Genomic DNA, 18,327 nt, shown 5'->3' on the forward strand with positions numbered 1-18,327 from the left:
CAAGACTTTGGAAAGTAAGTTGGTTACAGTCTAGTGGGAAGGTGGGAGGGAGAAGAGGAACCAATGAGTAAAGCAAAGCAGAGACCAGTAGAGAAGCATGTCCTTGTGGTAGTTGACCTTATATTATGACTGGAAGTCAAGGAAAGAAGTTGACGGAGAATGAGTGTGGAGAAAAGGGTGAGGTGTTTTTGACTTTAGTCAGTTGGGAGGTTGTTGGTGGTCTTTGAGGGAACAATTTCACAGCAGGACAAGGTTAGAAAGCACATGGTCGAGGCTAGTAACGCTTTCCACGTTTAATGTCATTCCATCTGACTAACTCAACTCGTCTAGGGCACTTTCTCCTTCAGTTTCTATGCTGCTCATTCTTGCTCCTCCTAAGGTCACTCTATGTTCTGGTTATCTAATGTTGCCTAAAAGATTACCCCAAGACTTAGTGGGCATGACACTCTTTGTTACCTTTATGGGTTCTGTGGATCAGGAGTTTGGATGGAGTGCAGTGGGGATGGAGATGGCTTGCCTCTGCTCCATGATGTCTGGGGTCGAAGCTGGAAGACTCGAAAGCTGGAGACTGGAACCATCCGTCTGCAGGATCCTTCATTCATACGTCTGGCAGTGGATGCTGGCTATTGGCTGGGGGCCTCGGTTCCTCTCCTTTGATCTAGATTGGGCCTCTCTTGCATGGTGTCTGGGTTACTGAGAAAGAGAACCACGCATGAACTATATACTTTTTGTGACCTCACTTTTTTATGATCTACATTGCTTTCCCCCTACTCCATTGGTCACAGCAGTCACAGCCCCACCCAGATTCAAGGGGAAGGAACACGATCCCACCCTGGCGTGTCAGTCACGGGATAAGAAGAGTATCGGAGGAGGATACCCATCTTTGGAAAATATAGCCTTTCATCCTCTGTCAGAACTCTCCATTTGCTTCTTATGAGTGGCCCCATTTATTCAACAGTCATCAGTAATAACAGCAACTGGAGGAACTTCCTGAGGGCAGGGGTCTGGCCTGTTACGATTGTCTTCTTTATCTTTATATCCTGAACATTTTGAGCAGTGATAGGCTCACAATAGATTCCTGTGGAAGGAAGAACTCCTTTCAAGTCTATTTTTCTCAGACACTGCATCGTTTGATCCTAAACTAGCTATCATGACCATTTCACAGTTGGAGAAACTAAGGGGCTTAGAGGGGTAAGTGGGCTACCCTTCAGATGACTTAGCTAACAAGAGCTCAGCTGTGACATGAACCCAGGTCTTCTGGGTTGAAGTTACTTTTATTAAGAACTTGATGCCTCCAAACAGTGGGACTGTTCCTTCAGTGCCCCTGTCTCCTCCATCCTCACAGTAGCCCAGGGCCAATTCCGGGGCAATGGACAGTGATCCCTCAGCTGCTAACTGACCAATCCTGCACTTGATACACTGATTTAACATGGTTATTTAATATCATCATTTAATATGATTTTGCCTCTGTTTTCTCAAGAGAGCAGGAGAGGGCTAGGGCACAGACTCTCGTGCTGCACTCCGCTTCCGGGCTGGGTAGAAGGCCAGGACGAAGTTGGTCCTCATCTCTCTGAGTGGGCAGCACCCATGTCAGGAGTGTGGGGTGAGAGGAGATGCCAAGAAGAGTTCTCTTGGGGCAATCAGATGGTGATCTGAGGGAACCACATGGGAAGAGGGGGGGAAAGCCTAGAAGGGAAGTGGCTGAGGTAGTTCCTGTAGGTTCAGCTCAGAGGGGAGAGGGGAGCCAATTTCTGCCCCCTCCCCAACTCACATCACAGCCCTAAAAATGCTTCACAGCCTCAGGAGGAAATCCTGGCCAAGTATCCAGTGTGGGTGGCAGGGGTGCTTATCTAGATCAGGAGTGGGTGGGAGGAGATCTTAGAACTTATATCAGGCCCCAATTTTCCAAATCCTGCCTGTGCCCTGCCACCTCTGCCCCCGCAAACCAATTTTTGACTTTATCTCTTTAGAAATGTCCCCAGGCTAGCAGTTTATTTCTCAGGAAGGACCTTCAGAAACCACAATTTCCACTTCCACTGTGGGGCAGAAAGCATAGGGCAGCCTAACCCCTTGATGCCCGGGAAGTAACAAAGGACCAACTACTCCGTGTTGTAGGACTACTGGCCTTAACAGGTCCCCGCTCTCCCCCCACCTCTATAGAGGTCCCCCGAAGGGACCTCTTAGAGTCCTTCTCTCTCTGGTTTCTCCCCATCCTGCTCCCCTTTGCTAAAATGCTTACTCTCCCTGCTCAGGCCCTTTGAAAGTAGCTCACTATGACTTTTCATATCACCTCCAACTCTTCAGCTTCACCTTCATGGACCTTGGCGGCCCAGCTTCAACTGTATCATTCATGAGTCACCCCTGCTCCTTTGTTCTAGCCCCATCAACATGCTTGTTGCTCTCCCCCACGTAGGGATTACTCACCGCTTAAGTCACCAGTCCCTCTGGAATGTGCCCCCTCCTCCATGACACCCATTCTCCCCACATCCTTTATTATTTTGTTTAAACTAACAAAGTTTCCCCCCCCCCAATGATTAAAATAATGTGTGTTTGTTGTGGAAAATCTGTGAAATGCAAAATGTATACAAACAAAAGAAAATTAAAAGTACCCAAAATTCCACAATCCCAATGTAGCTAACGTTACCATTCCAGCGGATTTCCTTCCAGTATTCTCATCAGAACTCCGTCCTGCTTCAGGCCTTCATGCATGCTTATTATTCCTTTTTATTATTCCTTATTATTCCTAAAAGTCTCTCCCTCTGTCCCCCTCTCTTTCTCTCTTCCCTTCCTAGTTCTGTGAGTCAATCAACTCATCCTTATTATAATAAAGGTCACTCTCTCAGTTAGGTCTTCCTATTACACATTCACAATACCCAGTACTTTTTCTTGTAGCACTTGCCACAACTAGAAATAAACCATAATTTTTGTCCTCGTGTGTTTAACGTCTGTCTTGGCCACTTGACTTGACGTAAGGTCCATGACTGGCTTTCTTGTTTATTCAGATGATCCTAGCATCCACCACAGTGCCCTGGATGCAGAAAAAACACAATACATGGCACCAAGATGCCTTCTTGAATAACTGTGTGTCTGTCCTCTCAGCACTTTAAAATAGTCAATTTCAGAAATACAGTGAATCAATTACCATATGCCTGACCTGGTTCCATGTACAGGATACCCAGTTCTTGCCCTCAAGGAGCACTTAGCCTTCTGAAGGAGACAGACCAGTAAATGCAACATTTGAGTACATCTTTAAGTATATGATGATCAATGGTATTGAGTAACACATAGAGGAAGGGTCCCTAAACCTTGGGGGGAGGTGACACCATTGTTTTATTTTGTCCTTGGTGATGCATTTACTTTGTAGAATCAGAGGATAGTAGAATTGAGTGGTACCATAAGATCAAACAGGCTTTATCTCATCCTACAAGATGATGAAACGAAAGCAGTGAAGGGCAGTAAAGTGACTTGGCCAAAGCCATTGGGTAGTTGATTGGTGGTTGATCTGGAATTAGACCTCGATCTTGAGATTCCCAGCCCAGTGCTCTTTTCCACTGTGCCTTGGGGGCCTCTGGAGCACCCCCTTCCTTCATCAGCCCCCAAGTCCCATTAATTTTCCCTTGTAAAGATCTCTCCAGTCTGTCCATTTTCCCTCACCTCCCTGTCACCACGCTCCAAGTCTCCATCACCTCCAGTATGCGTGCCTACCCCACCTCCTACCTTATCTCACTGCCTCCAGTCTTGCCCTGCTCAGATCCCTTCTCCGAGTTGCAGCCAGAGTGAGCCTTCCCAGATCTGAGTGTGAGCATGTCTATCCCTGGCTTAAAGCCCCAGAGGCTTGCCACCAAGCTTTTAGGAATATGTTCAAAAGTCTTCTTTTTCCCTTCCATTTTATTGAAATATAATTGACACACAGCACTGTATAAGTTTAAGGTGTACAACATAATGATTTGACTTATGTACGACATGAAATGATTACAATAGGTTTAGTGAATATCCATCATCTCATATAGATACATTAAAGAAATGGAGAAAAAAAATTTTTCCTTGTGATGAGAACTCTTAGGACTTTTACTCTCTAACAACTTTCATATATAATGTACCATAGTGTTAACTGTATTTATCATGCTGTACATTACATCCCTAGAACTTATAACTGGAAGTTTATACACTTTGACTGCCTTCATCTGATTCCCCCTCCCTCCCACTCCCTGCCTCTGGTAACTGCAAATCCGATCTCTTTTTTCTATGAGTGAGTTTGTTTGGTTTTGACCTATGACTGACCTATAACACTATGTTAATTCCTGATGCAAAGCATAGTGATTTGATATTTCTATACATTTCAAAATGATCACCATGATAAGTCTAGTTGTCATCTGTCACCATACAAAGATATTACGTAATTATTAACTATAATCTTCACGCTGCACATTTATACCTGTGACTCATTTATTTTGTAACTGAAAGTTTGTACTTTTCATACCTCTTAGTCTCTGTCACCTACTCCTCTTATTCTCCCACCCATCTCTTCTCTGGCACCTGCTTGTTCTCTGCATCTATGACTCTGTTTCTGTTCAGTTCTGTTTGTTCATTTGTTTTGTTTTTTAGATTCCACATATAAGTAAAATCATACAGTATTCGTTTTTCTCTGACTTATTTCGCTTAGCATAACATACTCTAGGTCCATCCATGTTGTTGCAAATGGCAAGATTTCATTCTTTTTTATAGCTGAGTAATATTCCATTGTGTGTGTGTATATATATATATATATATATATATATATATATATATGTATATATATAACACATCTTCTTTATCCATTCATCTATTGATGGGCACTTAGGTTACTTCCATAGCTTGGCTATTGTCAATAATTTCTGCAATGAACATATGGGTACATATATCTTTTCAAATTAATGTTTTTGTTTTCTTTGGATAAATTCCCAGAAGTAGGATTGCTGGATCATATGATGGTTCTACTTTTAACTTTCTGAGGAATCCACACTGTTCTCCATAGTGGCTGCACCAATTTATATTCCCATCAACAGAGCACTAGGGTTCCCTTTTCTTTACATCTTGGCCAACACTTGCTATTTGTGGTCTTTTTGATAACAGTTATTCTGACAGGTATGAGGTGACTGTGGTTTTTTTTTTTTTTTTTTAATTATTATTTATTTATTTATTTATTTCTTGGCTGTGTTGGGTCTTCGTTTCTGTGCGAGGGCTTCCTCTGGTTGCGGCAAGCGGGGTCCACTCTTCATCGCGGTGCGCGGGCCTCTCACTGTCGCGGCCTCTCCTGTTGCGGAGCACAGGCTCCAGACGCGCAGGCTCAGTAGTTGTGGCACACGGGCTTAGTCACTCCGCGGCATGTGGGATCTTCCCAGACCAGGGCTTGAACCCGTGTCCCCTGCATTAGCAGGCAGATTCTCAACCACTGCGCCACCAGGGAAGCCCGTGACTGTGGTTTTGATATGCATTTCCCTGATCAGCAATGTTGAACATCCTTTCACGTGCCTCTTGGCCATCTGTATATCTTCTTTGGAAAAATGTCTATTGGATTCTCTGCCCATTAAAAAAAAAAAAATTTTTTTTTGATGTTGAGTTCAAAATTCTTAATATGGTATATTAATCTGCTCAGGCAACATAACAACATACCACAGACTAGGTGGCTTAAACAACAAAAATTTATTTCTCATAGTCTTGGAGGCTGGAAGCCCAAGATCAAGGTGCCAGCAAGGTAGGTCTAATTCTGAGGCATATTCTCTTGACTTGTAGGTGGCCACCATCTCCCTGTGTGCTCATATGGCCTCTTTCTTCTCTGTGCACACATGGGCAGAGAGAGCTCTCTTATGTCTTTTATAAGGACACCCATCCCATCAGATTAGGGCCCCACCCTTAGGACCTCATTTAACCTTAATTACCTCCTAGAGACCCTATCTTCAAATATAGTCACATTGGGGTTTAGGGCTTCAACATATGAATTTTGAGGAGCACAATTCAGTCCATAGCATATGGCCTACCAGGTCTTTCTTGATTAGCCCATCTCACCAGCATCCTCTAAGCCCCACTCTTCTCTCTGCCCCCATGCTTCTGTAACTTGAATTTCTCTTGGTTCCTCAAACTTGTCCAGATCTCTTGCAAATCTAACCCCTCCATCACCTTCCTTTCGTCCTCTGCCTGCCCCACTGCTATTGGGTCTTTGTAAGAAAAAATCTATCTAGCTTTAGAAGAAGCAGACATGGTTTTGCCCCCTTTTGACCCGAGTCCATCGAGGCATCACAGTACCTGTCTTGGACCTCTTTGAGAATCACCTACTCTTTTGAGAAATGAGAACTGAGAACTGAAGATGGTAGAGTGTACAACCCCCTTTGTGAGCCAGAGACCAGAACTCAATTCCTGCTTTATTGGTGAGCTTCCTCCTTTTGGATCTATATTTTGGCCTTTCAGTTTCTTCTTAGGGAGACCCACTGGACTCATTTCTTGAGGGACATGGCTCTCCCTTGCCTGTTAAGCAATAAACTCAGCTTCCCCTCCCCCAGCCCTGATGTCTTTCTATTTTGGTTTGTCACTTGCAAGTCTCAGTTTAAAGGTCTGTCTCCAAGGGAGGTCTTCCCTGATACCCCATCCTGTGTTTAGTTCTCTGGCTCTGCATTCCTATGGCAGCCTGTACTCTCCCTTTTTTAAGAGTTACCACCTCGTTTCTATATGTTTCATGTCTGTCCTTCTGAGCTCCGTAGGGCAGGAAGCATCTCCATCTGGTTGGTTGTGGTATCCCGAGGGCTAGTACGGTGCCTGGCACCTAGTAGGCTATCAGCAAATATTACCTTTTATTAGTAGATGCTCCATAAGTATCCATTGGCCTGCATTGTCCTCAAAGAGTTTCTCAGATAGTGTATGCATTTTGTTTTCTAAAGTGGACTAAAATTTCTCAGAAGAATCTTCTTTTCCTTTCTTTAAATCTCCCACACTATGACCATTATGGGTTTCTTCATCCAAGAAACATTTCATCAATGATTATTAATTGATCTCCCTACAATAACTTTCCCAACAGGCATCATATTTGAAGAAATAAGAAAATTTAAACAATATGTTATATAGCAGGACCATTTATTATGAATTTATTGTAACAATAATCTATTGAGAATTAACAAGGAATAAAGGAATTCTTCTCTTCCTCTTCTGCGTAGTCAGGACTTTGTGTCCTTGAAGTTGTGGGTTTCCTGACCCTTGAGCAGTTTGGCTTTTTTGTGTGTTTTAGAAAGAAAGGTAAGAATCAGACTGGGTGGGGGTTTATAGGAAGCCCACACCAACGTAGGCCTTGGTTTTGGAAGGTGCTGGATGTCTGGTCTGAAAGGGAAGGATGAAGAGGCAGGCAGTAACCTACCTCTTGGATGGCGCTTGGACCTCTGGGGACTCAGAGAAAAAAGAGGGTATCCAGTTTCTCCAGGACGTGTGGAGAGGTGGGCCTTTTCAAGAGCAGCCTCTCGGATGGGATTGGCTGCCAGCATCCGTGAGAACTGCGCCCAGGTGCTCTGTACTGGGTATTTTCAGAACTTCAACAACTGCCCCAGGTAAGGCCAGATCAAGACTATAGAGAAAAACAGAAAATGTTATGTTGCCTCCCCAGTGTAATTAAAAATAAAAGAACTACATAAAACCAAAAACAGCTTTAAGGATGTACTATAGATTTGTGATTTTTCCTAGATGCCTGACTACTTTGATGCCCTCCTGCTCTCTCCATCTCCTCCTCCTCTTTCTTCTTCTTCTTGAACATCAAATTTCCAAAGTTGATGTTTTTTTTTTCCTCTCTCCTAGCTTTGCTGATGCTATGCTTGGGCGATTAGGAATTGCCCACGCCAGCCTAGTGGTCTGTTTCTGTTGGACCCCCGAGGCCTGGATGAGGAGCAAGGCAATGCTGACCAGGTGGTCAGAGGAGCAGACTCTCATCTGTTTCTTCAGGACTGCAGAAGCCTCGACTTCCTTGTTTGATCCAAGGGAGGGAGTCTGAAAACTGTCAGACAATAGAATACCATCAGTGATGGGCAGGGTGGAAGCCAGATTTGATACGAGTGAGTCTGTAGAGAAACAGGACATTACATGTGCCCCAAGAGCTGTGGATCAATTTATTCATATCTATTACATATATAGGGATATACATGCTTATTTACACATAAATGTTTCTAGATAGACAGAGAAGGAACTAGTTACAATTATGGCTTCTGGGAAATAGGGTGGGGTCTACTTTTTTTTTTTGAGACAGTTTTTTTTTAAACAGTGAACAAATGTTATTTTTACAATAAAAATGTACTTCAAAAATTAAAATGACTCATCAGATTGCTAATATCTACAAATTTCAAACTACAGGACAGCTGGAGACTCTGCTTTCCAGGAGGGAGATCTTGTGACCCAGGCCTGGGTTGTGAAGGGGGACTAGTGATGCCTTCCAGCTGTGGCGTGTCCATAGGCAGCCGGAGAGGTAGCTAAATATAGACTAGCCTGCAAAGTGTGCCAAGATGAATCAGGGCTGGAGCTAGAACACTCCTTCACTGTGTCCATGAGCACGCACCTCGTACCTAAGATCCAGGCACTGAGAGTGTAGGAGTGAACAAGGCAGATGGGGCTCCTTGGCCCCCGGATTTGGAGTCTAATCACAACTACAGTCAAGATATAGAACAGGTCTACTGCCCCCAAGACTCCCCTATGCTATTCCTCTGTATTCACATCTTCCCTCCCGCCCCCCCCCCCCACCAAACCTCTTGCTATTTTGATCTATTCTCTGTCACTGTAGCCTTGTCTTTTTAAAATGTCACATAAATGGAATCATATAGCATGTAACCTTTTTGAGACCAGATTTTTTCACTCAGCATAATGCCTTTGAGATTCATCCAAGCTGTTGCATGAATAATTTGTTTCTTTTTGTTTGTGTGGATTGTGTGCCATGGCATGGATAAGCCAAGTAATGCGTTTACCCATTTTAACTAGTTTTTGGTAATTACAAATGCAGGCTGCTATGAGCATACAGTGTATAGGTTTTTGTGTGAACATGTTTTTATTTCTCTCAGGTAAATACCTAGGGGATTATTGACTTGTACGTAAATGTATTAACTTTATAAGAAATTGCCAAACTATGTTCCAGAGGATGATTTTGCATTCCACCAGTAATGAACGAGAGTTCCTGTTGCTGCCTTTTTGCCAACACTTGGTAGCACTGTCAACATTTAAAAAATTTTTTTGCTACTCTAACAGATTTGTAGTGGTAATTCATCCTGTTTTTTTTTAAAATAAATTTATTTATTTATTTACTTATGGCTGCGTTGGGTCTTCGTTGCTGCTCGCCGGGCTTTCCCTAGTTGCAGCAAGTGGGGGCTACTCTTTGTTGCGGTGCGCGGGCTTCTCATTGTGGTGGCTTCTCTTTGCTATGGAGCACGGTCTCTAGGCACTCGGGTTTCAGTAGTTGTGACTCGCGGGCTCTAGAGAGCAGTCTCAGTAGTTGTGGCGCATTGGCTTAGTTGCTCCGTGGCATCTCCCCGGACCAGGGCTCGAACCCGTGTGCCCTGCGTTGGCAGGCGGATTCTTAACCATTGCGCCACCAAGGAAGTCCCTTATCCTGTTTTTTTTTTTTTTTAATTTTATTTATTTATTTATGGCTGTGTTGGGTCTTCGTTTCTGTGCGAGGGCTTTCTCTAGTTGTGGCAAGTGGGGGCCACTCTTCATTGCGGTGCGCGGGCCTCTCACTATCGCGGCCGCTCTTGTTGCGGAGCACAGGCTCCAGATGCGCAGGCTCAGTAGTTGTGGCTCACGGGCCCAGCTGCTCCGCGGCATGTGGGATCCTCCCAGACCACGGCTCGAACCCGTGTCCCCTGCATTGGCAGGCAGACTCCCAACCACTGCGCCACCAGGGAAGCCCCCTTATCCTGGTTTTAATTTGCATTTCCCTAATGGCCAATAACGTTGAACAACTTTTTATATGCTTATTTGCTTTCCTTTTATCCTCTTTGGTGAGGTGTCCCTTCAAGTCTTTTGCCTACTGTTTAAATTGGGTTGTCTGTTTACTTGCTGTTGAGTTTTGAGAGTTCTTTATATGTTCTGGATACATATCCATTGTTGAATACATAACTTGCAAGTATTTTCTCGCACTCGGTACCTTGTCTTTTCATCCTCTTAATAGGATCTTTGGCACAGTAAATATTTTTATTTTGATGAAGAATATTTCTTTTTATTACTCATTTTTATTGAGATATAAATGACATATAGCAAAGTGTACAAATCTTAAGTGTACAGCTTGATAAATTTTTGCATTTGTATTCACCCATTTAACCACCATCCAGATCGAGATAGTATCACCCCAGAAGGTTCCTTTAGACATCTATCTAGTCAATATGCAAAAGCCCTTTCTTGCCCACCTCTGAAATAACCGCTATTCTGACTTCTATCACCACAGATAATTTTGTCTAGAAGGTTTCTAATGATTGTGCTCCAAGTTTTGTGACCTACCTGGTTTTGTCTTGGAAACTAGAAGTCTCCCAAACCCCACCTTGGGGAGAGACTCCAACGCCCCTCACCAGATGTGATGCAGAAGTTGGTGAGCAAAGCTGGGCTTCTTACCATCTTGCCTCTGGCATACCAGCAAACCAGTCTTCACAGCAGAGTCCAAAAACCTGGTAGAAAAGGGTAGACAAGGCTTAGGCATCCTAAAACTCCAGTGAAGTGGCAATGGCACTGTCCCAGGAATCAAAAGGCATGGGTTCAGCTCCCCCTACCCCTGACATTTACTGCATGTCCTTGAACAAACTACATAACCTTCTTGTGCCTCAGCCACCTCATCTGTAAAATGGGAACAGTAATATCTACCATGGCTATCAGACCTGTTCACCAATATTTGAGTCTCTCTTTCCTTCCAGATACCTAGGAAGATTGTACTTTGCCACCTCATTTAACTCCTACCAATTAACCCAGGAATGGCTATGTGACTTATTTTGACCAATTAAAATGTGTCTCTTCTACATGGAAGTGTTAAAAGCCAGTGTGTGCTGTGCTTTTTCACATTCTCTCTTTCTTCTACTATGGCAAATGGCGATGTTCTAGGTACTGACTGCTCTGTCAACCTAGGTCCTGAGGTTAGGACAATGATGGCTCAGAGCAGAGCCTCAGTCAACCCACCATTGATAAGTGGCAGGAGTAATAAATAAATCTTTGCTGCATAAAGCCCCTGAGATTTTGAGGTTGTTTGTTACAGAAGCATAACCTAGCTTGCTTGGATGATATACCATACTATAAGTTTATTACTAAGATTATATGAAATAAAATGTATGGAACTTCTGGACACATAATAAGGATTGATTTCCTGCCTTTCAAAATCTCTTTCTTTTTTTCTGAGGAGTCATGAACCCAGGGGTACTCTAACCACCTAAAACCCTTGATAAGAGGAGGCAAGAGAACAGACAACCACCACTCAAGCACAAAAGAAGGATGAAAGGAAAAGGATACAAAGCAACAAAGGGTATAGAAATATGACACAGAGCAAGGAAGAGAAACAAAGTGTTAAGGAAGGAGAGAAAAAAGCATAAGAGCAGGGAAAAGAGAGAGGTACAGAGGATGCCTGAGACACAGACAGAGGTGATTCTGAGGAAAACAATGGCTGAGGCAAATGGAAACTGTATCTGTTTTGAGATGTTCATCCCAATCCCAGGCAAACAACATCATCTGTTAAAGTAGCTGAACAAGGGAATTCCCTGGAGGTCCAGTGGTTAGGACTCCACGCTCCCACTGCCAAGGGCCCGGGTTTAATCCCTCGTCAGGGAACTAAGATCCCACAAGCCACGCGGCGTGGCCAAAACAAGCTAGGGCTCTATTAGTTCCTGGTCATCCACTCATCAGTCTTTCCACTCAACCATTACTGATCACCTACTGTGTGCCTGGCACTGTGCTCGTGCTGAGTTTACCGAGATGCACAAGACCCAGTGCTGGCCTTTCCCTTCAAGGATCCCCCAGTCTGGTGTGAAGCAGTCACTTGAACAGTTAGGATACAATTTGGCCTGTGCAATGATGGAGGTGCCCACAAGGGATATAGGAGAGGGGGAACCAGGTTCTGCTCAGGGGAGTCAGAAAGCGCTTTCTGGGAGACATGAGTCTAAGGGTCCTGAAGGGTATTAGGAGTTAGTGAAGGCAGGGTTGGTGAGGGCATGCTGGGCAGAGGAGCAGCAGGAGCCAGCTGGTGCAGGTGAGAAGCGACAGGCAGTTTGGTGTTGCTGGAGCCTTGATGAGAGGCAATGGGCATCAGGAGAGGCTGGAGAGGGACTCAAGGGCCTATCACAGGGGTTTGATGTCTTTACCTGGGGGTGGGAGTGGGACTGGGGCAGATTTGGGTGGTTAAGCAGAGAAGTGACATGGTCAGATTTTAGCTAAATAGCTCTGCCTGCTGTGTGGACTGTGGGTGGGGGCAGAATCTGTCTTTTTTTTTTTTGGGTTGTGCCGCGTGGCTTGCAGGATCTTAGTTCCCCGAACTGGGCCCTTGGCAATGAAAACATGGAGTCCTAACCACTGGACCGCCAGGGAATTCCCAGAATCTCTTTTCACGAGATCTCTTGGGATTGGGCTGAATGCCCAGCCCAGGGCCTGCAGGTGTACAAGATGGCCTTGGGAATAATCATCCCAGCCAAGTCTTAGTAAGTGCTGCCACGAGCCGGGCAGTGTTCTATGTGCTCCAAGTAGAGTAACTACTTCACCCTCCCGAGAACCCTGTGATGAGGATGGTATTCTTTTTTTTTTTAATTTTTTTAATATAAATTTATTTATTTATTTATATTTATTTTTTGGCTGTGTTGGGTCTTCGTTTCTGTGCGAGGGCTTTCTCTAGTTGCGGCGAGCAGGGGCCACTCTTCATCGCGGTGCGCGGGCCTCTCACTGTCGCGGCCTCTCGTTGCGGAGCACAGGCTCCAGACGCGCAGGCTCAGTGGTTGTGGCTCATGGGCTTAGTCGCTCCGTGGCATGTGGGATCTTCCCAGACCAGGGCTCGAACCCGTGTCCCCTGCATTGGCAGGCAGATTCCCAACCACTGTGCCACCAGGGAAGCCCAGAGGATGGTATTCTTATCATCCCCCACTATGACCACGAAGTGACTGGGCACAGAGAGGTTAAGCTATGTGTCCCAGCTGCACATTCCAGTGCAGGCTGCCTGGCTCCAGGATCAGCCTGTAATCACCCTCCTTCTTGCCTCCTCCAGGTCCACTGCCCTCTGGAAGGCTCTCACAAGGCAGAATATTGTATTGTCATCCTGCTTCAAGTTTATGAAATCTTTCACATGAATGACCTCATTCCAGCATGCAACAGTAGCTTCTGTGAGTAGGTATTATTACTCGTAGCTAAGGAAACCAACCAAAGTGATGTTAAAGGTTAGGATTTAGGTGGCAGAGACCCAGACTTGTGTCTTCTGACCCCGAGTCTAGTGTCGGGTCTCACGTTCATTTGTCAGTTGATGCCACGGCCAGACTCATGGTCAGCCTCCCGGTCAACATGCCATGTGGTTCAAAGGCCAGGGCATTTTCCACTCCTACCCAACGGCCTCCTGTCGAGGAAAATGCTTTTCTGAACTGAGTAAGAGAGTCATAGAGAAGTGCGTTGCTGGCATCAATTTCCTCTGATTGGGCAATGGCTTCCGCCATCTGCACCAGGTGACGTCAGCCGTCTGGATTCCCGCCAGTGTTCTCCCACCCAGGAAACTGACTTCCGGCCAGGCTCCCAGCAGTCTCTGGCCTCCTTGAAAGGCAGACCTTTCAGTTTGCAAGGTGAGAGACTTTAAATTAGATCTCAGGGAGGGTTTTGCTATAGGGAAGGAGGTAAAAATGGGGAAGAGGAGTTCAGAGGACACTGGCTAGGAATGAGCAGGAGCCCCTCTGCGTGGGGTCTGGGGTCTTTCTTGGGGCAAGATGGGGAGGATCCAGGGCTACAACTGGGAGGTTTAAAATTTTGTGACTAATAGACTTAAGTAAATTGAGGGGCAGTGGGGGAGAAAGGTAAGCAAAGCTGAGGAAATCTGGAAAAAGTTACACATAAAAACACAAACACAGGTCAAACATAAGCCAAGAAGAGAATGTGGTTCTCAATCCTCATGCACTTTTCTGTGGACACTAAGTCTCAATAAATCAGTAACACAGGAATAAGTAGCTCTTTACTGCTTTACTTTTTGAATTATAAAGATATACCAGTTTAAAAATCTAAACAATAGATAAATAAATTAAAGTAGAAAGTTTGTGTCCCTCCCCCATCCTGAACCCCACTCTCCAGGCCTGGTTCATAAATGATGTTGTTTACTTTAGCTATTCCATTAGCCAAAATTCATCTCATTTAACCTTCACAATGACCCTATGATGTAAGAGCTATTATGCTTTTATTTTTTTAAAATTGTGGTAAAATATACATAACAGGATTTACCATTTTAGGGAGCCCTGGTGGCCACCAGAGGTGAGTGGGCCACCATGGAGCTCCGGCCCACCTGACCCACCAGCAGGAGTGTTGCAGCTTTATAAGCAGGTGCTGTGCTACCTTGAGTTAGGGTGCATCACAGGGACAAACACCGGTCCTGTACTTGTTTGATAAAAGCCCCATTTGAAGAACATAAGAATAAAAGGATTTGGTAAAGGTCACCCAGCTGCTGAAGGAGGTAGAGGAAGAATTCTGCCACAATCAGTGTCCACGGCTGTTGATCTTCCCTGACTCTAGTGGGGACACCTCTTAGGAGAGATATGAGTGTTACAAGGATCCTGCATGGTGCTTAGATGACTGGCATCCTTTTGAGAAGGCGATGTATCCTAATTTCTTTGCTGAGAGAGAGCAGTTGGAAGAAACTGCAGAAGGAAAGCTGGGAGTGAGAGGTTAAGTGGCTACAGGGGGACACCTGCTTGGTGGTCCTTAGACTGAAGCTTTGCTCCCTGCCTGAAAGGAGGGTGACTTGCCCCCACTGTGGTGGCATATTGTGACCAGACCCTGGGAGCAGCCCATGTAGAGAAAGAGAGAGGAAGATCCCTTACCATTCGCACTTGCAAGGAAATAAGTTACAGAACATACATACACCTGGTCTCATGAAAATAACTAGATAAGGGGAAATTTTACCATTTTAACCATTTTAAGTATCCAGTTCAGTGGTATCAGGTACATTCACACTGTTGTACAGCCACCACCACCATCCATCTCCAGAGCTTTTACATCTTCCCCAACTGAAACTCTGTATGCAGTAAGCAGTATCTTCCCATTCACCCCTCCCACCACCCCCTGGCAACCACCATTCTGCTTCGTTTCTATGAATTTAACTACTCTAGGTACCTCATATAAGTAGAATCATTTAGTATTTATCATTTTGTGACTGGCTTTTATTTCACTTAGCATAATGTCTTTGAGGTTCATTCATGTTGTAGCAGGTGTCAGAATTTTCTTCCTTTTTAAGGCTGAATAATATTCCATTGTATGTATATACCACACTTTGTTTATCCATTCATCCATCGATGGACACTTGGGTTGCTTTTACCTTTTGGCTATTGTGAATAATGTTGCTATGAATGTGTATGTATACATATCTGTTCAAGTTATGCCTTTATTTTTAATAATAGCTGTATTGAGATATAATTCATATATCATACAATTCGCCATTTTAAAGTAAACAACTGAATGGTTTTTAGCATGTTCATGGAGTTGTGTAACCAACACTACAATAGATTTTAGAACATTTTCATCACCGCCAAAAGAAATCCCAAAGCCACTAATAGTCACTCCCAATTTCCCCTCAATTCCTCACCTCTTCAGTCCTAGACAACCACTAATCAACTTTTTATCTCTATAGATTGGTCTAATCTGGACACTTCATGTAAGTGAAATCATACAATATGTGGCCTTTGGTATCTGGCTTCTTTCACTTAGCATAATGTTTTCGAGGTTCATCCACCTTGTAGCAAGTATCAGCAGTCTATTTTTCTTTATTGCCTAATGTTATTCCATTGTGTGGATATATATAGAACAATTTATTTATTCATTCATCAGTTGATGGACATTCGCGTTGTTTCTGTTTTGGCTATTATGAATAATGCTGGTAGGAATATTTATGAACAAGGATGTGTGTGGATACATGTTTTCATTTCTCTTGGATATGTATCTAGGACTGGAATTTCTCATCATATGGAAACTCTGTTTAAACTTTTGAGGAACTGCCAAGGCTGTTTTTTAAAGTGACTACACCATTGACATTCCCACCAGCAGTGTATGAGGGTTCCAATTTCTCTGATCTGTTTTTTGATTCTAACCATTTTAGTGGGTATGAAGTGGTATTTCATTGTGGTTTATATATGCATTTCTCTGATGGCTAATGATGTTGAGAATCTTTTTATGTGCTTATTGGCCATTTGTATATCTTTGGAGAAATGTTTATACAGATCCTTTGCCTATTTTTAAATTGGTTTGTCTTTTTATTACTGAGTTGTAAGAATTCTTTGTATATTCTACTAGATACAAGCCCCTTAACAGGTTAATGACTTACCAGTATTTCATCCCATTCTGAGGGTCATCTTTTCACTTTTTTTTAAAGGTTATACTCCATTTATAGTTATTATAAAATATTGGCTATGTGCCCTGTGCTGTACAATATATCTTTGTAGCTTATTTTATACATAATAGTGTGTACCTGCTAATCCCCTACCCCTATATTGCCTCTCCCCGCTTCCTCTCCCAATGGGTAACCACTAGTTTGTTCTCTATATCTGTGAGTCTGCTTCTTTTTTGGTTATAGTCACTAGTTTGTTGTATTTTTTAGATTTCACATGTGATATCGTACAGTATTTGTCTTTCTCTGTCTGACTTATTTCACTTAGCATAATGCCCTCCAAGTCCATCCATGTTGCTGTAAATGGCAAAATTTCACTCTTTTTATGGCTGAGTAATATTCCATTGCATATATATACCATATCTTCTTTATCCATTCATCTGTTGATGGACACTTAGGTTGCTTCCATATCTTGGCATCTTTTCACTTTCTTTCTTTTTTTTAATATTTATTTGTTTATTTATTTATTTATTTGGCTGTGTTGCAGCATGCGGGATCTTCGCTGCCGTGTGTGGGATCTTCATTGTGGCATGCGGGATCTTTAGTTGCGGCATGCGGGATCTTTAGTTGCGGCATGCGGGATCTTTAGTTGCGGCATGCATGATCTAGTTCCCTGACCAGGGATTGAACCTGGGCCCCCTGCAATGGGACCATGGAGTCTCAACCACTGGACCACCAGGGAGGTCCCTCTTTTCACTTTCTTGATGGTGTCCTTCGAAGCACAAAAGTTTTAAATTTTGATGAAGTCCAATTTATCTATTTTTTCTTTTGTTACTTGTGCATTTGGTTTCATAGCCAAGAAACCATTACCTAATCCACAGTCACAAAGATTTGAGCCTGTTTTCTTCCAGGAACTTAACAGATTTGGTTTCACATTTAGGTCTTTCATCCATTCTGAGTTAATTTTCTTATATGGTGTGAGATAGGGATCCAACTTCATTCTTTTGCATGTGGATATCCAGTTGTCCCAGCATTAGTATGCCTTTTGTGTTTTGTTTTGTTTTGTTTGGCCGAGCTGCGTGGCTTGTGGGATCTTAATTCCCTGACCAGGGATTGAATCTGGGTCCTCGGCAGTGAGAGCACAGAGTCCTAACCACTGGACAGCCATGGAATTCCCAGTATGCCTTTTTACAGATGAATAAATTGCAAGCTCCATGAGAAAAAGAACAGTGCCTGGTTTTGGCCACCATTGTGTCCTCAGGATTCACTTAACCCCATACCTGATACATACAAGATGCTCAATAAATAATAGGCTGAGTGAATAAATATATGAGTGATTGAATCTCAGAGAGGTTAAATAACTTGTATAGGTCGGTCAGCTGGAAAGTGGCCACACACTGTTCAAACCCAAGGCTTTTCATTCATTTCAAATGAAGCGATTTCGTTTGTCTAAGTTTCTGAAACTTTCTCAGGTTACCAAAAGCTCTTTATCACAAGAAACCAGATTTTCTCAAAGTTTCCTTTGCTGCCTCTCCCTGTAGCATTCCAATAATTCCACTGTTTGTGAGCAGCCAAACTTCTCAAATCTAGCAAGCCTCATGTCCCTTCTGCCTCTGCCTCCCTTCCCCCAGCCACAGAGCCAAAGACTCCACTTCCTTCTACAGTCGTTTTTCTAGATATCTAACTACAGCCTCCTGCTGCACAGTGTTAACATAAATCCTCATGAGTGATTGGTTAATTGTATATTATGGGACCTGCTTTGACGTGGGAGGCATGTTGGGTGCGCGGGAAGCTTTGAGTGCTCT

General features: G+C 43.7%; 1 long non-coding RNA gene and 1 pseudogene across 2 annotated transcripts; one reads left to right on the forward strand and one right to left on the reverse strand.

Moving 5' to 3' along the window:
• Window positions 1-466: 466 nt before the first annotated feature.
• On the reverse strand, window positions 467-10,651 carry LOC118903660. 2 transcript variants are annotated; one of them, XR_005021850.1, is made up of 4 exons: window positions 10,492-10,651; window positions 7,918-8,008; window positions 7,382-7,585; window positions 467-693 (listed from the first exon to the last, which is right to left on the reverse strand). It is a non-coding gene; the product is annotated as an uncharacterized LOC118903660 (long non-coding RNA). The 2 variants fall into 2 exon arrangements; XR_005021849.1 differs by lacking the exon at window positions 467-693 and having other exon boundaries at window positions 7,191-7,585.
• A 1,292-nt stretch (window positions 10,652-11,943) lies between these two features.
• On the forward strand, window positions 11,944-14,998 carry LOC118903550 (annotated as a pseudogene).
• Window positions 14,999-18,327: the final 3,329 nt, after the last annotated feature.

Source organism: Balaenoptera musculus, chromosome 11, assembly GCF_009873245.2.
Source record: "Balaenoptera musculus isolate JJ_BM4_2016_0621 chromosome 11, mBalMus1.pri.v3, whole genome shotgun sequence".
NCBI lineage: Eukaryota > Metazoa > Chordata > Mammalia > Artiodactyla > Balaenopteridae > Balaenoptera > Balaenoptera musculus.